This window comes from Erpetoichthys calabaricus, chromosome 16, assembly GCF_900747795.2.
Source record: "Erpetoichthys calabaricus chromosome 16, fErpCal1.3, whole genome shotgun sequence".
Lineage (NCBI taxonomy): Eukaryota > Metazoa > Chordata > Cladistia > Polypteriformes > Polypteridae > Erpetoichthys > Erpetoichthys calabaricus.
Genome location: NC_041409.2, coordinates 90,447,725 through 90,473,124, shown reverse-complemented (window position 1 = coordinate 90,473,124; position 25,400 = coordinate 90,447,725). Strand labels below are relative to the sequence as shown.

General features: G+C 45.9%; 1 protein-coding gene across 1 annotated transcript in view; it reads right to left on the bottom strand.

Moving 5' to 3' along the window:
* Positions 1-15,103, bottom strand: part of LOC127526004 (uncharacterized) — a 47,363-nt gene extending 32,260 nt beyond the window's left edge. The window contains exon 1 of the mRNA XM_051919774.1: positions 14,962-15,103. The gene's annotated coding sequence lies outside the window, so the exon portion shown is untranslated. The remainder of the gene's footprint in view (positions 1-14,961) is intronic.
* Positions 15,104-25,400: the final 10,297 nt, after the last annotated feature.

Below are 25,400 nucleotides of genomic sequence, written 5' to 3'. Positions count from 1 at the left end.
CGACTTCCTTGAACAATTAGGGTGTGCGGCCCGGAGCTGACATACTGCGATAGTCATAAACGGAGATGGACTGGCGACGAGAACACATAACAGTAAGAGCAAGCGCAGGTGCATCAAAGCGACTTTTATTCTGAGTTAAGGGTTTAAAGACAATAAAGTGCAGTGTAGATGATTAAATATCCCTGGACTTTAAAAAGCTTTTGTGGAAGTTAAAATCAGTTATTAAATAATCCAAAAACAGGTTTAAAACGCAGACAGGATGCGTGTCTTTAAAATCCTCTCCTGATGGCAACTAAATCTGCCATCTCCTGAAGCAAGAAGGTGAAGACCACTGGCAGGCACAGTCTCCCCTCAGAACCGCCTCATTTACCCGTCACCATCCCTTGACCTTCAGCATGGAACCCTGCAAGCCCTGCATCGCCATCCTCGCCCTCCAGCCGGTGCCCACTCCTGCTCCTTGGGTGTTAAACTGGAGCGACTCTGCCCTGTGAGTGCCATCCGCTCGTTCCTCTTCCCTACCACCTGCCTCCACGCTATCACACCAGCTCGGCCATCATCCTGACCCTCTTTGCTTTAATTTCTTTCCTTCCCTTTCTTTTAATCTCTGGACTTTCTCATTTTCTCTCTGGATTCCTCTCTACTGTCCTACTTGGGGGGTCCTTTTCAATATCGGTGGGCGCTGGTGCCTTAATTACAAATCCCAAAGCGCCAACAATGAAATCGGCTGAACTGTGCATGCCTGTAAGTGAATGCGGGCTACGGCAGTTCCTTCGTAATTGTCCCAGGACCACTTGTCCATGCTACCGTGTGCACCCACACCCACCTGGCACCTGAGTGTGCTGTTATTATTTATATAAACAAAAATCTCTGTGCCAGGTACCTTCATCTCACAACACCTCACGGAGTCCACTCCGACACCTTGCTGCAGTGCAGTCTGAGTTCAGATAGGCAGGGGAGGCTGAGAGGCTCACACAGATGGGTAGTGAAATTCACCCACATGTGATATGACCGCCGTTAGTTATTGATTGCATTTATTACAAGTCCTTATATAGTGAGCCGCTCTCTTCATCGTAATCTGTTAGAACATTAGAACACTCTGGACGAGAACAGGCCACTCAGCCCAACAAAACTCGCCAGTCCTATCCACTTATTTCTTCCAAAAAACATCAAGTCGACTTTTGAAATTCCCTAAATCCGCGTTTCTCAACCTCGGTCCTGGGGACCCCCTGTGGCTGCAGGTTTTTATTCCAACCAGCTTCTGTTTTTAATTGGACTCCTGGGCTAATTAAGTGAACTGTTATTTCCCAAGTTCTGTGCTTTGGGAACAATATAGAAATTTGAAAACTAAGTTTGGTTAAAAAGAAAAATATATAAAAATGTACCAAGAAGTTATATGGGAATAATGTATTTTTTTCTTTTTAACAATATTTTCATCTTGATTTTCATTCTACTTTTCTAGGTGTTCTAATTGTTTAATTAATGCATTATTTACTGACAAGTAAGCCCGCGATTCGCTAGCGAATCGGAAATCCTAGAATGGCAATCAGTTTCTGTTCCGTCCGATATGTGGATGGATGACATATCATGGAGGGCGGGTGCGTCTGGGGAAATGTCATTTAATCCAATAAACATATCTGTACTAAAGCGGTTTCGTTTTGTGGAGACGCGAGTCTGTTGCCTTCGCTGACACCGACTGCTTGAACAGGTTGTGTTGTTTGGGGGCCACCTACTGACTCTGGGAAGCCGCTGCGTCTGACTGTGGGGCGAGCGCCACAGCGCAATATGCGCCTTGGTGGAAAGCCGCTGCATGAAGACATATCATGGAGGGTATATGCGGTAGTGTGGGCGGTCGCGTCCGGGCGGCCGTACAACCTGGTGTGCACGCTTTACCTCAGGTGTAGTTCACAGGTCGTAGTCTCGTTTCTGTGTTTTCTTTGGTTTGAGCCACGACTCCTTTCGCAAGCGCGTTGTAGGCACGCGCGTTGTCACAGTTGGTTTGAGCCGTGACTCCTTTCGCAAGCGCATTGTGGGCGCGCACGTTGTGACAGCATGGACCTTTGGTTTGAGCCGTGACTCCTTTCACAAGCGCGTTGTAGGCGCGCGCGTTGTCACAGTTGGTTTGAGCCGTGACTCCTTCCGCAAGCTCGTTGTAGGCGCGCACGTTGTCACAGTTGGTGTGTGCCATGACTCCTTTCGCAATTGCGTTGTAGGCGCGCGCGTTGTCACAGTTGGTTTGAGCCGTGACTCCTTTCGCAAGCGCGTTGTCACAGTTGGTTTGAGCTGTGACTCCTTTCGCAAGCGCATGTAGGCACGCGCGTTGTGACAGCATGGACCTTTGGTTTGAGCCGTGACTCCTTTCGCAAACGCGTTGTAGGCGCGCACGTTGTCACAGTTGGTGTGTGCCGTGACTCCTTTCGCAATTGCGTTGTTGGCGCGCGCGTTGTCACAGTTGGTTTGAGCCGTGACTCCTTCCGCAAGCGCGTTGTAGGCGCGCACGTTGTCACAGTTGGTGTGTGCCGTGACTCCTTTCGCAATTGCGTTGTTGGCGCGCGCGTTGTCACAGTTGGTTTGAGCCGTGACTCCTTCCGCAAGCGCGTTGTAGGCGCGCGCGTTGTCACAGTTGGTTTGAGCCGTGACTCCTTTCGCAAGCGCGTTGTCACAGTTGGTTTGAGCCGTGACTCCTTCCGCAAGCGCGTTGTAGGCGCGCACGTTGTCACAGTTGGTGTGTGCCGTGACTCCTTTCGCAAGCGCGTTGTAGGCACGCGCGTTCTGACAGCATGGACCTTTGGTTTGAGCCGTGACTCCTTTCGCAAGCACGTTGTAGGCGCGCGCATTGTCACAGTTGGTTTGAGCCGCGACTCCTTCCGCAAGTGCGTTGTGGGCGCGCGTGTTGTCACAGTTGGTTTGAGCCGCGACTCCTTCCGCAAGTGCGTTGTGGGCGCGCGTGTTGTCACAGTTGGTTTGAGCCGCGACTCCTTTCGCAAGCGCGTTGTAGGCGCGCGCGTTGTCACAGTTGGTTTGAGCCGTGACTCCTTCCGCAAGCGCGTTGTAGGCGCGCACGTTGTCACAGTTGGTGTGTGCCGTGACTCCTTTCGCAAGCGCGTTGTAGGCGCGCGCGTTATGACAGCATGGACCTTTGGTTTGAGCCGTGACTCCTTCCGCAAGCACGTTGTAGGTGCGCGCATTGTCACAGTTGGTTTGAGCCGCGACTCCTTCCGCAAGCACGTTGTAGGTGCGCGCATTGTCACAGTTGGTTTGAGCTGCGACTCCTTCCGCAAGCGCGTTGTAGGCACGCGCGTTGTCACAGCATGAACCTTTGGTTTGAGCCGTGACTCCTTTCACAAACGCGTTGTAGGTGCACGCGTTGTCACAGCATGGACCTTTGGGGTTTCCGTACATCCAGTGAGCCTTGCGCCCTGCGCCCATCCGGTTTACAACCTTCGGTTAGTAATATGGATTAGTGGATCTGATGCTAAAGTAGTTGCAGCCTTTGCTTATTCAGTGTTGTTTGCTAGCGTATCTGCTCTGCTCATTTTTAATTCTCATTAATAAGATATGACAAAGGGGAAAAATTGCACAGAGAAAAGGGGAAATTTGATGAAATCAACAAAAAGAGAATTAAGCATTTAAATCTATAGCAAAAGCAGAAATATTTCTAAATGTTTTATAAATGTAAAAATCACGCTGATATGCTTTTCTGAATGTAGAATAAGAGAAAAAAATACCAGCTAATTAAATGAGATCAGTGCTATCAGGTGTTGTCACTGAATAGGAACCTGGTTGGAACAAAAACCAGCAGCCACAGCGGGTCCCCAGGACTGAGGCTGAGAAACACTGCTAAAGTCTTACTGTCTACCACACTACTTGGTCTCTTATTCTAAGTGTCTATCGTTCTTTGTGTAAAGAAAAACTTCGTAATGTTTGTGTGAAATTTCCCCTTAACAAGTTTCCAAGTGTGTCCCCGTGTTCTTGATGAACTCATTTTAAAGTCACCGTCTCGATCCACTGGACTAATTCCCTTCTTAATTTTAAACACTTCAGTCAGGTCTCCTCTTAATCTTCTTTACCTTAAACTGTAAAGGCTCAGCTCTTTTAATTTTTCCTCAGAACTCATCCCCTGTAGCCCTGAATCAGCCACGTTGCTCTTCTCTGGACCTTCTCTTGTGCTGCTGTGTCCTTTTTGTAGCCTGAAGACCAAAACTGCACACAGGACTCCAGATGAGGCATCACCAGTGTGTTATAAAGCTTGAGCAGAACCTCCTGTGACTTGTACTGCACACATCAAGGCGCTATATAACCTGACATTCTGTTAGCCTTCTTAATGAATTCTGAACACTGTCGGAAAGTCGATATCTTAGAGTCCACTATGACTCCTAAATCCTTCTCATAAGGTGTACTCTCGATTTTCCGACCACCCAGTGTGTATTCAAACCTCACATTTTTACTTCCAATGTGTAATACTTTACATTTACTGAAATTAAATTTCATCTGCCACAAATCTGCCCAAGCCTGTCTGCTATCCAAGTCCTTCTGTGATGATAAAGTGGATTCCAAATTATCTGCTAATCCTCCTATCTTGGTATCATCTGCAAACTTCACCAGCTTGTTGTTTATATTCCTATCTAAATCATTTCTATACATTAAAAATAGCAGCAGCCCCAGCACTGACCCCTGCTGGTCACCACTCTTAACATCACCCAATTCTGATTTGGTTCCTCACATCATCACCCTCTGCTTCCTGTGTCTGCGCCAATTCTGCACCCATCTAAAAACATCACCCTGAACACCCACTCCTTTTAGTTTGATGCCCAACGTCTCATATGGCACCTTATCAAATGTTTTCTGACAGTCCATATTAATAATCTCATCTGCTCCACTCTAATTGTATCCTTTTGTTGCCTCCTCCAGCCTGTCAGTAAAACACGACCTCCTCTTCTGACCCCACGCTGACTGTTCCTAATGACTCCTGTCCTTGCCAGGTGTTGCTTGATCTTATCCTTAATAATTCCTTCCATTCATTTTCCTGTGATGCATGTTAAGCTTACTGGCCTCTAGTTGCTTGGATCTGCCCTGTCACCCTTTGTATATAATGGGATGATATTTGCCATTTTCCAGTCCTTTGGAATCTCTCCAGTGCGCAGTGACTTCCTAATAATATGTGTCAAGGGGTTTATATCTGTACTCGCTATCCTCCTTAAGCACTCTGGTCCTGGTGATTTGTTTGATTTCAGCTTATTTAATCTGAGCAGCTCTTCTCTCGCTCTCTCTACAATTTCCAAATCCCTCAGTACCTCCTTAGTAGTCCCTGTTACTACTTGGAGGTTATCCACTTGTTCAAACTTTAGAAAAATGTAAGTTTAGGGCATCCGCTATTTCACTGTCTGTATCTTTTAATTCCCCTTTACTATTCCTGATGCACTTGATATCCTCCTTGACTGTTCTTTTACTACTAAAACACTGAAAGAATCTCTTAGGGTCGTCCTTCACCTTATCTGCTCTATTCCTCTCCAACTGTCTTTTAGCCTTCCTGATATCCTTCTTAATGGTTGCCCTCATGTTCTCATACGCTCTACGATTCACTTTGCAGTCATTAGTCTTATATACCTTATAAAGCAGTTTTTTCCTTTGCAACTTCTTTTTTTAAATCTTTATTAATCCACTGTGGAGTTTTTTTTACATTTCCTATTAATTCCAAACTTAGGTCTGCGCCTCTCCTGCATTACATGTCAAACATTTCTAAACCTGTTCCACTGCTCCTCGACTGTCTCCAGACTTAAAAGCTTATCCCAGTGTATCCTCCTTAGACTTTATCTAAGTTCAACTTAACAATTTTAGTCTTTGCATCTGCACTCTTACAAAATACAGAGAATTGTATGATATTCGGGTCACGTGACCCTAGTGGTCCAATCACCTCTACACCCTCAATTCTATCCTGATTATTACAAAATCCTCAATCCAGACGAGCTTCACCCCGTGTTGGTGCTTTAACATGCGGTGTTAACAAACGTCACTGATTACTTCGGAAAACTCCTGCTCTCCTGTTAAGTCGTAATACATGCAGTGTGCTTGACGAGACATTGCCGGAGGGCAGCTCTGAGCAGAGTGCGGTCAGTTCTGGCACACAGTGGGCATGAGATGGCAGTGTAAGCAAATTATGTATTTCTGGGTATGTTTGGGGCAGCGATATTTTCTTGTTACATGAAAGTGGTTTGTACTGAGCAGGGAGGCACAGGATGTCTGTTTGCTCTGCCCAAAAAAAAGGGCATAAAGGAGCAGTGCCAGTCTGTCACATGGCACACACGGGGACAGTGTTACCCATCTACTTGGCCTGAACAACAATACAATGGATAAGGGCCACAAGAGCTTTATCAAAGGGCACAGACGGAGACTGTAATGCCCGTCTTTTATGGAAATTCAGTTTGTCCTGATCGGCGATTCCAGGAGTAAGTGCCCCTCCTGAAAAGTGCTGGAATGTACCTCTGGATGCCAGTCTAGTATGCACCACCTTTTATTGGGGGCAGGGGGGGCGTAGTTTCATGTCAAATCAGTTTGTCCTGTGCCAGGATGCAAGGAGTAGGTGTCAGCCCTGGAAAATCAGAATGTTAAGCAGGAATGTGCTTCTGGGTGCCAGTCTGGCACCGGTCATGCTTGGGCACTGTGATGCCCATCTTTTATCTGAATTTTTTTTTTTCTCCAAGCAGTGCATAATTGCCAGCTCTGGCAAGTGAAGGGGGAACACAGGATGTTAACCTTTGGATAGTCACATTTATGTAGCGCTTTTCTAGACACCGAGACAATGGGGTGCCACTTCAACCACTGCCAAGGTGCGGCGTCCACCTGGCAGCCATTCTTGCGCCAGTGCACTCACCACATGTTAACTATTAGGTGATAAAGGGGATGAGATGGATAGTTAGACAATAAGGGACAGGGGATGATTAGAGGGCCAGCATGGACAAGGTTATGGTGGGCAATTTAGTCAGGATATTGGGGTACACACTACTCTTTTGGAATGATGCCCAGGGATCTTAAATGATCACACAGAGTCGGGACCTATCTTATCTGAAGGATGGTGTGAGTTTTTACAGCTCAGTGTCCCCGTCACTGCATTGGGGTCCACACAGAGACCACAGGGTAAGCGCCCCCTACTGGCCAGCAGCCACCCAAGATTTTCCCAGATGGCATCTCCTCCAATTCAGTAGTGGCCGGGCCTGAACGTGCTTTGCTTCAGGTGCTTTCCCTGTTTGGTGGTATGGCTGCTGGCATTTAGATGGCAGTTTGTCACGGAGCATGTAAAGTGGGGAAGCAATGGCAGAGTCTTATATTACAAGTCATTTTGTCTTAAACTAGAAAGCAGTGCCATCCCTTGAATAGGGAAGTGTTATTACACCTTTGGATGCCAGTCTAAGAAGTTAGTTCTAAGCAGGAATACAACAGAAATGTGCCAGCCCTGGCAAAAATGGGGTACAGAGGAGCCATAATAGCTGCTCTTCTCTTATATGGTTGATCCTGAGCGGGTTGGGGTCAAATCCTTTTGGAAAACTGGGCACAGGACAGGGCTGAATACCAGTCTGCTCGAGGGCACAAACCCATATCAATCAGACCTACCAGCCTAGGAGGGCAGTCACATAACTGTGGCAAGGTGTGCCTCACTCCTCGAGCCCATCTCCTTAAACCCTGGAGCACAAAAGCCCAGGCGGAGATTAAGCTCAGCTCCCAATAGAGATCAAGCCCACCATTCAGATGATTTAATTGGCAATTATAGTTTTTGCTTCTTTGATTTTGAGTTGGGGCGCCGACATGGCCAGTCAGCTCTGTCTAGTTAAACTGCCTCTCATTAACACGTTCAGGGGGTGGCGTTCACAGCTTTAAAGACCACTGGCACTGTTTCACAGCTTTGCTGCCAAGCGTACGCTAACTGCTTGAGATCGGTGGTGGGCTGTGAGCTCAGCCTGGCATCCTTTCAATCTGAATCACACGCTCACATTAACGGGCTGTTGCAAACCGTGAGAAACATTAATTCTGACAAATTTGTCCTCTCATATTGGAACATGAGTGCTTTACAAAGGCCGAGAACAGCGTGAAGCCTGCCGTGTGGGGAGAGGAGACACGTCATCTGCATTTTACTTCTCCATTTTCTCAAAAAATAAAACAACACTCCTTTACCTGAGAAGAGTGCGGTCTGGCAGGAAGGCAGGCATCCAGGCAGTGTGGCCCCCTAGTGGCCACGGCGCAGGACTACTGGCTCCATCCCAGTACTAGCCACCTGTGCGACCCTGAGGGGGATGCACTTCACTTGCCAGTGGACAAAGTTTGTACCCGCATGTAAACCACTGTAGCGTGACACTCTCTGCGATATAAAGACTCAAGAATGCTGGCTTAACATCCACCACTGGCTCAGCATGTGTTTATGAAAGACAGTCACTTCAAAAATGGCCGTAAAATATACAAGCTGTTGGATCAGACCTGTGATTTACCTTCGAATGGCACTTCCATTGAAAGGCACCACACAACAGCTCAAGTGTGCTACTTGAACCTCCACTGCTGGCTCAGTATGGGAAGTCAGGGTGCATCTTGGGAGAAAATGGCACACGACGAGGACAAGCCCTGGCTGGGACACCAGAGTCAATTTAATGTGACAGGCGGCAGTGCCAGTTTAGTCTTGTAGGGTCTTGTTTGGAGGAAGTGGAATTCGCAAAAGACGCAGCATCTCCAAAAACTCGGAGAGAACACGCAAAGTCCACCCTGCTGACAAATCGAGTGCAGTGTGCTTGGGGTCTTCTTTATTATAATAGTTCTGTGTTTCTTGAGATTCTGTAAAATCTATCTATTATATAGTGCCTTTCACATCTATCTATCTATCCCTTATATAGTGATTTTCATATCTATCTACAGTGCATCCAGAAAGTATTCACAGCGCATCACTGTTTCCACATTTTGTTATGTTACAGCCTTATTCCAAAATGGATTAAATTCATTTTTTTCCTCAGAATTCTACACACAACACCCCATAATAACAACGTGAAAAAAGTTTACTTGAGGTTTTTGCAAATTTATTAAAAATAAACAAACTGAGAAATCCCATGTACATAAGTATTCACAGCCTTTGCTCAATACTTTGTCGATGCACCTTTGGCAGCAATTCCAGCCTCAAGTCTTGTTGAATATGATGCCACAAGCTTGGCACACCTATCCTTGGCCAGTTTCGCCCATTCCTCATTGCAGCACCTCTCAAGCTCCATCAGGTTGGATGGGAAGCGTCGGTGCACAGCCATTTTAAGATCTCTCCAGAGATGTTCAATCGGATTCAAGTCTGGGCTCTGGCTGGGCCACTCAAGGACATTCACAGAGTTGTCCTGAAGCCACTCCTTTGATATCTTGGCTGTGTGCTTAGGGTCGTTGTCCTGCTGAAAGATGAACCGTCGCCCCAGTCTGAGGTCAAGAGCGCTCTGGAGCAGGTTTTCATCCAGGATGTCTCTGTACATTGCTGCAGTCATCTTTCCCTTTATCCTGAATAGTCTCCCAGTCCCCACAGCATGATGCTGCCACCACCATACTTCACTGTAGGGATGGTATTGGCCTGGTGATGAGCGGTGCCTGGTTTCCTCCAAACGTGATGCCTGGCATTCACACCAAAGAGTTCAATCTTTGTCTCATCAGACCAGAGAATTTTCTTTCTCATGGTCTGAGAGTCCTTCAGGTGCCTTTTGGCAAACTCCAGGCGGGCTGCCATGTGCCTTTTACTAAGGAGTGGCTTCCGTCTGGCCACTCTACCATACAGGCCTGATTGGTGGATTGCTACAGAGATGGTTGTCCTTCTGGATGGTTCTCCTCTCTCCACAGAGGACCTCTGGAGCTCTGACAGAGTGACCATCGGGTTCCTGGTCACCTCCCTGACTAAGGCCCTTCTCTCCCGATCGCTCAGTTTAGATGGCCGGCCAGCTCTAGGAAGAGTCCTGGTGGTTTCGAACTTCTTCCACTTACGGATGATGGAGGCCACTGTGCTCATTGGGACCTTCAAAGCAGCAGAAATTTTTCTGTAACCTTCCCCAGATTTGTGCCTGGAGACAATCCTGTCTTGGAGGTCTACATACAATTCCTTTGGCTTCATGCTTGGTTTGTGCTCTGACATGAACTGTCAACTGTGGGACCTTCTATAGACAGGTGTGTGCCTTTCCACATCATGTCCAACCAACTGAATTTACCACAGGTGGACTCCAATGAAGCTGCAGAAACATCTCAAGGATGATCAGGGGAAGCAGGATGGACCTGAGCTCAATTCTGAGCTTCATGGCAAAGGCTGTGAATACTTATGTACATGGGATTTCTCAATTTTTTTATTTTTAATAAATTTGCAAAAACTTCAAGTAAGCTTTTTTCACGTTGTCATTATGGGGTGTTGTGTGTAGAATTCTGAGGAAAAAAATGAATTTAATCCATTTTGGAATAAGGCTGTAACATAACAAAATGTGGAAATAGTGATGCGCTGTGAATACTTTCCGGATGCACTGTATCAGCCCCTTTACTTGGTACTTTAGCTGAAGCCCCTCTGCAGTCTTCTTGGGTCTGACCCGACACGCTTCACACACCTGGATTTGCAGATTTTTTGCCATTCTTCTCTGCAGATCTTCTCAGGTTCTGTCAGGTTGGATGGAGACCGCCGGTGGGCCGCTGTTTTTCAAGGTCTCTCCAGAGGTCTTTGATTGGGTCCCACCTAACAAAAAAGCAGGCAATGAACTGCCAGTTGTGTGGCGTGTTGATAACGTCCTCCCGTCTCCTGTTCTGTGATCGGGTGGGCAGCTCTGCCCCGCTGGAGGATGCACTTCACATCACACTGACCCCTCAATGGCCGACTCTTGCTATTTAAACATTTGCGCTCCTGTTGATCCTTCAGCTTTGCCTTCCACTTCTTTTAGCAGAAGGACTTCTTTTAGTAGAATGTTGTAGTAGTGGTAGAGTCCAGGGGGTTACCCGGTGTGCCAGCATTTAGGGGTACCACACTCCAGGGATGGGGGTGGCTAATCAGGAAAAACTCTCTGACTGCAGCTGTAGGGTCGCCCCCAAGTGGGTAAAGCGTTACATGTCAGAACACACACACACCCACACAAACCCAAACACATGTATGTACGCACACACACACGTACGCACACACACACACACACAAACCCAAACACATGTATGTACGCACACACACCCCTGCCTGTGACTCTCTGGGTGACGCTGTTGGTCCCCTCACTTGTCACTGCTGTCTCGGTGTGTGGCTGTCATGGGAAGGCTCTACGCACAGTGACATCAAGTCTGATATTTGAAGCCTTTGACCAAATTCTTTACGCTTCTAGAGACCCAAAAGTAAACGTGCAAACACAATTAAACTGTCACTGTAAAGCAACTTGTGTCGTCGTTCCTAATGAAAAGGCGCCATATATACGTTTGTTGTAGTGAGGCTTTAATAAAGTCCCTAAACCTGTCTAAATACAGAAATATGGAAACTGTTATCCAGTACCTGTAAAGCACCTTGTGTGTGGCTGACAGGCGAAAGGCGCTATATAAAATCATGTCTGATATTTGAAGACTTTGACCAAATCCCATAACCTGCCTGAGCCCCAAAGCCAAACATATGGACACAATTAGACTGTCCCTGTAAAGTAACGTGCGTCACTGTTCCTAATGGAAAGGCGCTATATAAAACCAAGTCAGATATTTGAAGAAGTTCATCAAATCCTTTAACCTGCCTGAGTTCCAAAGAAAAAACACAGGCAAATAATTATACTGTCAGTGTAAAATGAGCTGGCAGGCGGGCGGGCGGCACGGTGGTCCCGCTGCTGCCTCTCAGGAAGGAGACCAGCGTTTACTTCCTGTGTCCTCCCTGCGTGGAGTCTGCATGTTCTCCCCGTGTCCGTGTGCGTTTCCTGCCACAGTCCAAAGACATGCAGTTTAGGGGAGTTGGCCCGTGTGTGTGGCTGGGTGTTTGCCCTGTGATGCAGCGGCCCTTGTGCCCTGGGCTGGCTAGAATAGGCTCCAGTACCCACTGTGACCCTGTTCAGGACTAAATGGGTCAGAAGATGACTGACTGTAAAGTAACCTGCGCTATTGATCTTAATAAAAGACGCTATATCAAGTCAAGACTGTTGCTGTAAGGTCTTAAGAAAGTCCCTAATCCTGCCTAAATACAGAAAAAAGATGGAGACAATTATCCAGTATCTGGAAAGCAACTTGTGTGATGGACTTGATGTAAAGGCACTATATATATAAAAATTACAAAATCAAGTTTGTTGTCATAAAGTCTTAAGGAGGTCATTAAAGCCGAGTAAGTACAGAAAAATGGCAACAGTTATATGGTATACCAGTAAAACAACTGTCATTGGAGAGATGATATGTAACATCAAAGGAGACTTTAATGAAATCCCTCAAACTGCCAGAGTTCCAAAGGTGAGCTAACTGAACCATTTATACCGTACCTGTGATCTTAACTGAAAGGCACTATATAAAGTCACGTTTGTTGCCACAAGGCCTCAACAAAGGCACTGAACCTCCCTAAATCTAGAAATTTAAAAGCCAAATACCCCTGACTCAGTCATCACGACATCTCCCGAACCATAAGGACTTGAAATTTGAAACGTGGGTTACCTTTGGTCCATAGGTGCTCGCTAAGAAACGGTTTTAAAAATTTCGTGGTCCAGTCGCGTGTTGGAGCGCACCTGGCCTCCGCTTAGCTAGTGATACCTGTTTGTTCAGCAGACATCATCACCTACAGATTGTTAAGGTGTAACGTTTGACGTTTTTGAGAGAGAGATCAGAGCTATGTGTGTTTTAGAGGGTAGCTGCTGATTGGCAGAGATATCACGGCCAGCCATGTGCTTTTTCTCCACACGCAGGGAACACGATCAGATACAGTGCCAACGTCTATTGATTTTTAAAGTTTGTCGTGTTTCATTACTATGTGGGCACAGCCACGGGGGACAGCTAGTACACAAATATGAAAACAATTATATTGCAACTTCAAGTCGGTTGCCATAAGGCCCTTAAGAAAGTCACTTCTTTGTCTTTCAGCTGTTCCCATTAGTGGTCGTCTGTTTCCATATCTTCCTGTCCTCTCCATCTTGCTCTGTCACCCACCACCTGTATGTCATATCTCACCACATCCATAGACCTCCGTCGCTGTCACTGCCTAAATACAGAAATATGGAAACGAACTCCGCTGTACCTGTATAGCAGCCTGTGGTGTTCTTAATGGAAGGCGCTATATAAAAACCAGTCTGTTACTGGAAGACGGTGCCAAAATCCCTGAATCTGCCAGAGCCCCATAGGTAAACAATGATACTGTACCTGTAAAACAACTTGGATTGTTGTTCTTAATGGAAAGGCGCTATATAAATCAAGTTTGTTGCTGTAAGGCCTTAAGAAACTTGCTATGAAAACAATTTACTGTAACTATAAAGAAACTTGTTTGTTGTCCACATTTGAAAGTTGCTCTATAAATTTAAGGCTGCCTAGACTCCAAATTTAGAAATATGAAATAACAATGCTGAACCATTGAAGCATTTTGGTTTTTTTCTCTATTGTATACGTTATAAATGCAAAGAATTATTATTATTAGGAAATCTGCAAGTTATTTATGTTGCTGTCACTCCATACATAGAAATGTGCAAATAATACAAAACTTCTTGATTTTTGGTCCAAGAGGTAGGGCACTATATAAATTCTAGTTTACTATTTGGAGACTTTAAGCAAGTCCCTTACCCTGCCAGAGCTCTAATTATGGAACAATTATATTTTATAACTTATTATTTTTATTTGGCTGATGCCCTTTCCCAAGGCAACTTTAATATGTGAGACACAAGCAGTTCCATTTCTTTAGTTTTTCTAATTGGTGCCCAGGCAGGTGAAGTGACCTGCTTGTGGTCACCCAGTGGCAGTAGTGGGATTTGAACCCACACCCTCAGCTTAACCACTATGCCACATGGCCTGCCCACTTGTAAAGTACCCTAGGATGTTATTCACATCACAAAAAGGTGCCTATGACAGAAGACCAGTGCATTAACTTTGACTGACTTAACCCTTCATGTTTACTTTACCTGTAAAGTGCCTTGAAAACGTATTGACCCTGGAAAGGCACGCTATAAAACAACACGATATTGCATTACATACTCAAACCTAAATCCAATTTAGTGTTCATGAGGGGTTGCATTCTGTCGACTCCCTATTTGTGGGGGTGTAGATGAGCGGGCCCCTCCGTCCTGTTTAGGGGTGGCTCCTGCCTTACACCGAATGCTGCTTGGGTAGACTCCATACTAGACAGACCAAACAAATGCATTCTCTCCGGTCCCCTTCCACATCCCTGAGACACGTAGTTCAGGTGAATGGATGACCCTGCCTGAGTGAATGTGGGCGATCATCCTCATCCCGCCTCCAGACGGTGCCCACTGTATTGAATAAGACGGTTCATAAAATGGACGGATGACGCATTAAAGTTTCCCGAGGTGGCGTTCACTTTTGAACGGCACTTTACAATTTCTTTCTTTCTCTTTTCTGCAGTCCAAAGCTAATCGTCTGAATTATTTATTCAACCACATCAAGTACAGAATCACTCGGCTTCTCTCCGGAGAGTGTAACACCTGTCAATCTAAGTTTGTTTCATTGGTCGAAGCTGACAAATCGCTGCATCTGTTCGCAATGATGTGGGAGGAAATAAAACAAAACCCTGGCAGGCTATAAATAACTTGAGCCGATGAAAAAGGGCGCATTAAAAGAAAGTCGCCAATGAGCCGGCGAAAGACGCGCAGGACGCGGTGAGCGCTCAGCCATACGAAGCAAAGCGCCGACGTCGGAGCGGCATCTTTAGACAAACACAGAGCTGGAGTGGCAGAAAAAAAAAAAAAAGAAAAACAACACGAAAAGGAAAACTCCAGCGGCTGGTACACTGGCGACATGTGAGGAAAAAAAAAAAGTGACTTGCCAACTTACCTGGAAAGCTGGAGGGGTGTGTGCCAGGTAGGTACTCCGGTTTGTGCGTGCTGTGCCTGCTGCTCGTGCTCCCAGCTCAGCGGCGCTCAGCCTTCTGGCAGCAACCCGACTACTCGCACAGCGGCTTTGAGCGGAGAGGAGATAGCGGGAAGGTTTCCATGGTAACCAGGAGGATTGGCAGGCGGGGGTGGAGCTTGTCACGCTACGATCGGAAAAGTGCATCACCGCGCAGGAGGGCCGTTTGACGGGGTGGGCTGGGGGGGTCAGTGTATGTAAGGCAGCCATTCTTAAAGGATTGCACATAGGTAAGACACTATATATCTATTATACTGTATATTGCCTTATTTTATCTATCTGATGTTTATATAGCGCCTTATCTTTCTATCTATCTATTATATAGTGCCTTTCCCATCTATCTCTCTATTTTATAGTGTCTTATCTATCCATCAGTTAGTTAGACAGATAGGAAAGGCACTATACAAAAGCTTACCTGTTTACCTATCCATTCCTTTCCTAAACCCCTGTAGGACCCTTGAGCAGGACCCTCTTTGGCAGTATCTTGCCCATCGCTCGCTGCACACACTCACACACTTGCTCACTCCTCATACAGTGCCAGTGTAAAATCACTTGTTCTTTTTTTTTTAAACAAGCACGCCTTTGGAATGAGGGAGGAAAACCTGAGACTTTCAGATAGAAATGCAGGCAAATACGAAGAGAATGTGCACACTCCACGTAGGTTGTGACACATTGACTATTTATAGCATAATGTATTCATCTACTTATTGCAAAGTAGAGTTGCTTGTATAGGTGAGGAAAATCTCAACAGTATCAGGCCATACTGTACAATATGAATTTGAAAAAAAAGTACATGATTAATAAAACATATCCAAATGTCCATTTTCCTAGCCACTTTATTTCAGTCTTAGGGTTGGGGGGCTTGAGCCTGCACCATGCAGCGCTATTATAACTCTGACCAGGGAGCCAATATAATATATAGGGTAGAATTACAGAACAATTATACTGCATTCTGTACTCGTTGGGATTGACTCCAGCTGCCCCCGAGACCCTACTAAGGATAAGTAAGTAATGAATAATATTCATTTATCCATGTCTTGCTTAGGGCGGCACGGTGGCGCAGTGGGTAGCGCTGCTGCCTCGCAGTTAGGAGACCCGGGTTCGCTTCCCGGGTCCTCCCTGCGTGGAGTTTGCATGTTCTCCCCGTGTCTGCGTGGGTTTCCTCCGGGCGCTCCGGTTTCCTCCCACAGTCCAAAGACATGCAAGTTGGGTGGATTGGCGATTCTAAATTGGCCCTAGTGTGTGCTTGGTGTGTTTGTGTGTGTCCTGCGGTGGGTTGGCACCCTGCCCAGGATTGGTTCCTGCCTTGTGCCCTGTGTTGGCTGGGATTGGCTCCAGCAGACCCCCGTGACCCTGTGTTCGGATTCAGCGGGTTGGAAAATGGATGGATGGATGGATGTCTTGCTTAATCCAATGTATGGTTGTGGTAGGCAGGAGCACCTTGGGGGGGGGCATGCAGATACAGCGACAACAGGGTGGTCTCCTGCAGTGAGGGAGGCACCTGCACTATAATACATGTGCATAATCTAATCAGGGCCGGATTAAGATCTTTAGGGGCCCTAAGCACTTTAAAGATTTTGGTGCTCCCGACCTCCATTATTACTATTTCATTATTCTTTTTATTATTTTATATGTATGTATGAATGTAATTTTTCCATTTAATGTGGGAGCCCCCTTTTTTGTGGAACCTGGTTCAACTGCACCGTTTACAGTTTAGGACCATATGGTCCATCGTAAATCTGGCAAAGGGAAATTTCTGTGGTGTCCCCCTTCCCTTGATGCACGTGTTTATTTTGCATAATGGTTAATCCAGCTCTGAATATAACATATATATACATACAGTCTTATGAAAAAGTTTGGGAGCCCCTCTCAGCCTGCATAATAATGGACTCTCCTTTCAACAATAAAGATAACAGTGGTATGTCTTTCATTTCCTAGGACCATCTGAGTACTGCGGTGTTTTCTGAACAAAGATTTTTAGTGACGCAGTATTTAGTTGTATGAAATTAAATCAAATGTGAAAAACTGGCTGTGCACAAATGTGGGTCCCCTTGTCATTGTGCTGATTTGAATGCCTGTCACTGCTCAATGCTGATTACTTGGAACACCAAATTGGTTGATGAGCTCATTAAGCCTTGGACTTCATAGACAGGTGTGTCCATCATGAGATATAAAGGTATTTAAGGTGGTCAATTACAAGTTGTGCTTCCCTTTGACTCTCCTCTGAAGAGTGACAGCATGGGATCCTCAAAGCAACTCTCCAAAGATCTGAAAACAAAGATTGTTGAGTCTCCTGGTTTAGGGGAAGGCTACACAAAGCTATCTCAGAGGTTTAAACTGTCAGTTTCAACTGTAAGGAATGGAATCAGGAAATGGAAGGCCACAGGCACAGTTGCTGTTAAACCCAGCAGGTCTGGCAGGCCAAGAAAAATACAGGGGCGGCATATGAGCAGGATTGTGAGAATGGTGACAGACAACCCACAGATCACCTCCAAAGACCTGCAAGAACATCTTGCTGCAGATGGTGTATCTGTACATCGTTCTACAATTCAGCGCAATTTGCACAAAGAACATCTGTATGGCAGGGTGATGAGAAAGAAGCCCTTTCTGCACTCACGTCACAGAGTCACTTGTTGTATGCCAATGCTCATTTAGACAAGCCAGATTCATTTTGGAACAAAGTGCTTTGGACTGATGAGACAAAAATTGAGTTATTTGGTCAGAACAAAAAGCGCTTTGCATGGCGGAAGAAGAACACCACATTCCAAGAAAAACACCTGCTACCTACTGTCAAATTTGGTGGAGGTCCCATCATGCTGTGGGGCTGTGTGGCTCGTTCAGGGACTGGGGCCCTTGTTAAAGTCGAGGGTCAGATGAATTCAACCCAATATCAACAAACTCTTCAGGATAATGTTCAATCATCAGTCACAAAGTTGAAGTTACACAGGGGTTGGATATTCCAACAAGACAATGACCCAAAACACAGTTGGAAATCTACAAAGGCATTCATGCAGAGGGAGAAGTACAATGTTCTGAAATGGCCGTCACAGGCAATGAATATGTTTCTGTTATATGGCATTTGGTATGGGATTCATTAAAGCAGTGTTAGTATTTTGTGATGCACCATCAGTTGGAATGACAAACGCAATGCATATTATGTCTTGGTTTTCGTATATTCTCACGTTTAAGCTCTCCCGGTTATATGTTGGGGCTTGAGTTTACCGTATAATTTCCGCCATTTTATAATGTCGGTCATATAAGTGGAACATTTTCCAGTTTCAGCCGTGGAATGGCCAAATGGGGGCAGGCAGCTTGATGGTCGAGGTCTCCAGGACTCTGTAAACCAGAGGTTCTCAGGGTCGGTCCTGGGGGCTCACTGTGACTGCAGGTTTTTGTTCCAACCCGCTTCTATTTTCACTTGGACTCCTGGGCTCATTAAGTGAACTGTTATTTGTCAAATTCTGTGTTTTGGGAAAAATGTAGAAATTAGAAAACTAAGTTTGGTATATTAAAATGTACCAAGCAGTTATATTGGAATAATGTATTTTGTTTTCTTTTTAACAATATTTTCATCTTGATTTTCATACGAGTGAGGGAAGAATGGAGCGTGAGATCGACAGGCGGGATCGGTGCGGCATCCGCAGTAATGTGGGCTCTGCATCGGTCTGTCGTGGTGATCTGTCGATCTACGCTCCTACCCTCACCTATGGTCATGAGCTATGAGTAGTGACCGAAAGAACGAGATCGCGAATACAAGCGGCTGAAATGAGTTTCCTCCGCAGGGTGTCTGGGCTCTCCTTTAAAGATAGGGTGAGAAGCTCAGAGTAGAGCCGCTGCTCCTCCGCATCGAGAGGAGTCAGATGAGGTGGCTCGGGCATCTGAGCAGGATGCCTCCTGGACGCCTCCCTGGTCAGGTGTTCCGGGCACGTCTAACTGGGAGGAGGCCCCGGGGAAGACCCAGGACATGCTGGATGGACTTATGTCTCTTGGGCTGGCCTGGGAAAGCCTCGGGATTCCTCTGGAAGACCTAGAAGAAATGGCCGGGGAGAGGGAAGTCTGGGCATCTCTGCTCAAGCTGCTGCCCCCGCGACCCGACCTCGGATAAGCGGAAGACAATGGATGGATGGATGGATTTTCATTCTGTTTTTTGCAGAGTGTTCTAATTTTTTAATTAATTCATTATTTTCTAATTAGTGGGTCTAACGCTGAAGTAGTTGCAGCCTTGTTATTTGCCTGGCTGTCTGCTCCGCCGGTTGTCATTATTAGGATACAATGAAGGGAGCAAACTGCACAGAGAAAGGGCAAAATAGAATGAAATCAACAAAAGGTTGTTAAGCATTTAAATCTCTAGCAAAAGCAGAAATATTCCTAAATGTCTTCTAAATGTAAAACATGTTGCGGTGCTTTCTTAATGAAGGATAAGTGAAGAGAAAAAAAAAAATGTCTGCTAATGAATTGAGCTCAGTGTTATCAGATGTTATCACTGATTAGGAATCTGGTTGGAACAAAAACCTGAAGCCACAGTGGGCCCCCAGGACCGACTTTGAGAACCCCTGCTATAAACAAATCCAAATCATATTATGGGATATCATCCATCCATTTTCCAACCCGCTGAATCCAAACACAGGGTCATGGGGGTCTGCTGGAGCCAATCCCAGTCAACACAGGGCACAAGGCAGGAACCAATCCTGGGTAGGGTGCCAGCCCACCGCAGGACACACACAAACACACCCACACACCACGCACACACTCGGGACAATGTTAGAATCGCCAATCCACCTAACCTGCATGTCTTTGGACTGTGGGAGGAAACCCACGCAGACACGGGGAGAACATGCAAACTCCACGCAGGGAGGACCCAGGAAGTGAACCCAGGTCCCCAGGTCTCCCAACTGCGAGGCAGCAGCGCTACCCACTGCGCCACCGTGCTGCCCTATGTGATATCATCTACTATTAAATTCTGCTCCGTACTTCTAAAATGTTTATTTTTATACTGTGTGACAGATTAAAGGTCTCCGTGACCCCTTGAACCCTCAGACCAGACGTCAGACACCAGATAAAAGTCCAAATAATGGTTTATTATTAATAATAATAATAATAATAATAGTGCACAAAGCACCCTCCACTCCACAATACTCAAATAATTAACCAATAAACAATAACCAATCCTCCACTCCCAGACGCGTTGCCACCCTTCCACCCAGCTCAGCTCAATGTCTGGGAGTTCCCATCGTCCTGACCCGGAAGTGTTTCTGCCCAATCAGCCCACAGTTCCTTATTCCTTCCGGGTCAGGGCAAACAGTCCTTTTCTTCAACCCGGGAGCACATCGTATCTATAGGGTACATAAGAGCCTCCGAGCCCTCCTACAGCGACTCCTGGTGGCCCCCAAGGTATCCAGCAGGGCTGCGTATAAAAACTACATAGTCCATGAGGCCCTGCTGGAACTCGGGGCACGTCCACGCTGCTGGGAGAGCTCCTCCTGGCGGCCTGGGGGTGAGGGCCGGAGTAAAAAGCCAGCAATCCTTCACAACTGTATTGAGGATTTGTTCTGTTCTGTGTATTGTATTGTATTGACTCCATTTCTTTTTGACACCCACTGCACGCCCACCCTACCTAGTAAGGGGTCTTCTCTTTGCACTGCCTTTCCGGAGGTTTCTTCCATTTTTTCCCTACAAGTTTTTTTTTAGGTGTTTATCCTTGTCTTCTTAGAGAGTCAAGGCTGGGGGGCGGTCAAGAGGAAGGACCTGTTAGAGCCCATTGTGGCACTTCTTGTGTGATTTTTGGGCTATACAAAAATAAATTGTATTGTATTGTGTAACATGTCAAATCAATAATGAGTAAGTTTAGATGAAGTAAAGGTTAAAAAAATCAGAATCAGTGATCACAAGGAAACGCTGCTGAAGCTCTGAACGTCGGCTGGGTCAGTCCAGTCCCAATATATACAAACTGAGGGGGGGGCCCATCTACATTGCACACAAATGCACAGGCACTTCTCCTTTTATTAAGGTGGTGGATTTATTACAAAAAATCAAAAATATAAAGCAAGGTACCTAAGAGCAAAAAAAAAAAAAAGACGCCTAAAAGGGAATCCTTGATAAACAAAGTCCCAATATGAAGTCCAGAAGTCACAGAAAACCAGACAATCGAACAATAAATGACGATACTCCCAAAGTGTCAGGCCAGGAGGAGGAGCCAGCAGCTGTGATGTCAGTATGGCCCCGCCCCCTGGGGAACCACCCACCAAGAACAAGGAATGGGAGCGCAGGTAAAGAACACATGTAACAAAATCACCTATTAAATCAACAAAACTAACATACAGACATAAACAATAACTTAATATAAAATACACATAAATACATCACAACGACACTCCGGCTCTGCTACTGTCCAGAAGTTACGAGTTTAAATTTAAACTGCTGGCTGGACGAGCAGCATTGCGATATCTTTTCAAAGAGGAAGGCAGATTAATTATAACATAAAAAAGCCAATTAGCACCCCGCCGTTTAGTGAGCCGCTTGGCCGGTGTGTCGACACCACTGAGGTCTCATTAGAAGGACAGCGGTGTGTGCCGCCGAGTGTGTTGGGGTCCTTACGAGAGTGTGAGATGGTGCCTTCACTTCTCCAATTAGAGCTCGACACCAACAAGAAGCCTGAGTGCATTTAGAAAAGGCCGGTCTGATAGGATTAGCTTCTTTTCTTTAATTTGCCTCCAGTCCTTTCATGCAAGATACTCGTATACATTTTTTTTTTTTTTTTTAATTTCCAAGAATTCAAATTTACCAAAGAATTTTTGGAGTTATTGTTTGAAAAGTTTTATCAAGTCAAGTCAAGTTGGGGAGCATGCACTGGTACGGTGCGCTGCCGCACCCACTACACGTCGAAACAGCTTGGGATTCCGGTTGGCAACCGCCCAGGCAGACACGCGGTCCATGACCCTCTATCTGCCGCAGCCAGGTGTTACGTGGGCGACCCCTTGGCCTGGTCCAGCCACTCGGGTAAAAGTTTTATAATTTAAAAATTTGCTTTGGGACGTGTCCCACGTGTGTGCTGTGCATGCAAAACGGCTTAAAGGCTTGGGTGACGGTAATTCTCGGCTGAGACAGGAGGTGGCACTGTGTACTGATGACCTCTCTTCTTCTTCTTCTTCTTCCCCTTCTGCAGAAAGGATGATTGACACCATGCCATCTGACGTCACCTACAGAGTTTGTCCACAGGGACCCGCCTCCTCCGCCTAAAGCTCCTTAAATACCGAGCCGCCATCTTAACTAGTTAACCTTAGACGGAAGTCAGGAAGACTCCATTAGCTGCTATAACACGCATTGTCTTTACATTTATTGTTGAGAATTATACGGGGTTGGCCGTAACGTACCCCAAAGGTCTAACCTTGTCCTGTTGTTACTGTTACAGGTGATCGTCGTCATCTTGAGGGTTTAAAGTTCCTGTTACTATGACAGCACTCCCATCATCCTCCGTGAGATCTCGATGGCTGACGACCTCATCGGCGCCACGGTATTTAGATTCCATTCTGTCCAAGGTCTGGATTCAATGAGTGTTACGCCTTGTGGTTTATTTATTTATTTTTTGCTCAGAGGTTTCCTGGTTACTCAATCCCTGTTTGCTTGATACATACTCGGTTACAATCACTGGCATGTACGTTTGACCGTGTGTCACTCTCCTGGTGCTTTTTTATTACCATACTAGATAAAGAGCCCATCTTGACAATGTAAGATGAAACGGGCACGAGTGGAATAGTAAGAAGTTTAAGCACCACAAACCTGATGATATAGGTGTATTGAATGAATGCGTAATTAGGCCTCGAGCTGTAGTCAAAATCGCCTTTCAGGCCTCTAGAGCTTTAATCGAAGTCGCCTTTCTCTTTGAATTTTCACGGCTGTAAATCCGACGCCTGCCGCAATGTCGGTATGAATGCGTAATTAGGCCTCGAGCTGTAGTCGAAATCGCCTTTCAGGCCTCTAGAGCTTTAATCGAAGTCGCCTTTCTCTTTGAATTTTCACGGCCGTAAATCCGCCGCCTGCCGCGATGTCGGTCTCGTAAGGTTTTTCGGGCAGCTGCGCAGAAGGCGACTGCACATTCAGCTTCGGACGGATGTGAGTGAGTGAGTGAGTGAGGAGGCTGGCGAATTATGTATTAAGATATACTCGTGGATAAGTTCTCCCGCGGATAAATCGGGACTTGATTTTATCGTATAATTTCTGGTATTTTATAATGTCGGTCATATAAGTCGAATGTGGAAAACTCACGCTATTGGTCCAAGAGATTAGGATATGCTAATGCCCACCTGAGAGAGTCACCACGGAGCACACGGCCTTTTAATTCTATGTGTGTGCGGCAATGCGCCGTATCAACGTGTGCTCCTAACTAGGGAATCCATTCCCGGACGGGTTTATCCATACCTGGGAATTTGGGAATCTCGCATTTCATTCCCGGGCATGACACAGTGCACGGGCATCTCACATGTGAACAGTTTTAGAATGACTGACACTTATTTTTAATAAAACTACTGCAATATGTTGACACAAATAAAAGACTAACCTTATCTACAAGCAGTTCATGCTGTCATATAAGTTCATGTATCTTTAGTTGCAGTAATAAGAGCGTAGAAAGCACAATGTCCTCACAGGTGGCACAGTGGTAGTGCTGCTGCTTTGCAGTAAGGAGACTGTGGAAGATTGTGGGTTTGCTTCCCGGTTCCTCCCTGTGTGGCTAGCGCTTTGAGTACTGAGAAAAGCGCTATATAAATGTAATGAATTATTATTATTAACGTGTCCAGCGTGCAGTCGTCCATGCGAGAGCGCACCTTCATGCAGAAGTACGCCAGCCGCTGAGAAAGCACGCTCTGCCTCCACTGAAGTAGGCGGCACAGTCATCAGATACTGATACACTTGTTCTAAACGACGCCCGCGCTTGCCGTTGTGCTGAAACACCGCCATTTCAGCTTTTACTGATGCATCCAGTTTCTTGTCATCATTCCGTGATGGCAAGTTTCTTGGCACAGATAATGCGGATGCAACAGACTGACGCATTGCAATTTCAAGTTGCTGTTCAAAGCTGGTCCTGCGGTGGGTTGGCACCCTGCCCGGGATTGGTTCCCTGCCTTGTGCCCTGTGTTGGCTGGGATTGGCACCAGCAGACCCCCGTGACCCCTGTGTTCGGATTCAGCGGGTTGGAAAATGGATGGATGGATGTTCAAAGCTGTTGTCTGATGAAGAGCAAGCTGCAGCAATGGCGCCACCTTAATTATTTTCAACTATAACTCTGTTATTTCTTGATCGATTTTTACACGCTATATATGCGAGCTTGGCTGTTCCTGTTTTCCCGGGAATTACAGCAGTTTCATTCCCGGGATGGATTCCCTTCTCCTAACCTCTCTCTCTCTATTGTGCCCACGTGACCACACGGTGACACCCGAACTATTCTGAAGCGACGTTTGCACTGATTTGTGTTTTTTGTCTCTCACACCCTCATACTCCTTTATCTATGATGGAGCGTTCGATCAGAAGAAAATATGAAGCTGGTTTTAAATTGAGTCGTTGAAGTAGCAAAAGAAATTGGTAACTGCGCTGCTGCAGCAAAATTCGATGCGTCTGAGAAACTGGTGTGAGATTGGAGGAGAAAGCAAAAAGATGTGGGGGGGAAAAGAAAATCTAAGTGCCGTATTTTTCAACGGGCATATAAGTCAGGGTCTGATTTTATGATCAATTTTTTCGGGTTTCAAGACCCCGACTTATACGCGAGTATATACAGTACAGTACAACCTCAATTATCCGGTTTAATGACCGGCGCCCGTCATCTGGATAATCAAAAATCACGGATAATCGAAAATAATTATAAAAATTTGCAAATGCTAGAATAGGTGCTGTACAGTGAATTTCTTACCTTTCTTGTGTTTGTTTATGAAGTTTTCTTGACAAAATCAGACAGGAGACGCTGCTTTGTGTTCTTGCAGCGCTTCAGTTTTATTGACGTGCGGAGCTGGCGAAGTGTTAGGATGTCACTAAAATTTGAATCCGCTTCCTGCTCAAGAAAGCCTCGACAAGACGTTTAAATATCCGTTACGTATAGTGCTGCAGCGTCAGAATCACCGCTTAGTTTCTCACCTTGGATATCCAACTGTCTAATTCCATGGCGAGATTTGAAACATTGCAGCCATCCTTGACACGCAGCATCTTCATCTCACAGTGAAACCATTTCGCTTTTTCAAGCAGCAATGGCCCGGATACAGGACATCCCTCGGCGCGTTTTTGCTTGAACCATTCGAACACCGCTCTATCCATATCGTCAAATTTTGAACCCTTTGTTGTCTTGCGTGCATTCGTCCCATTAAATGTATCGGATGAAGTTA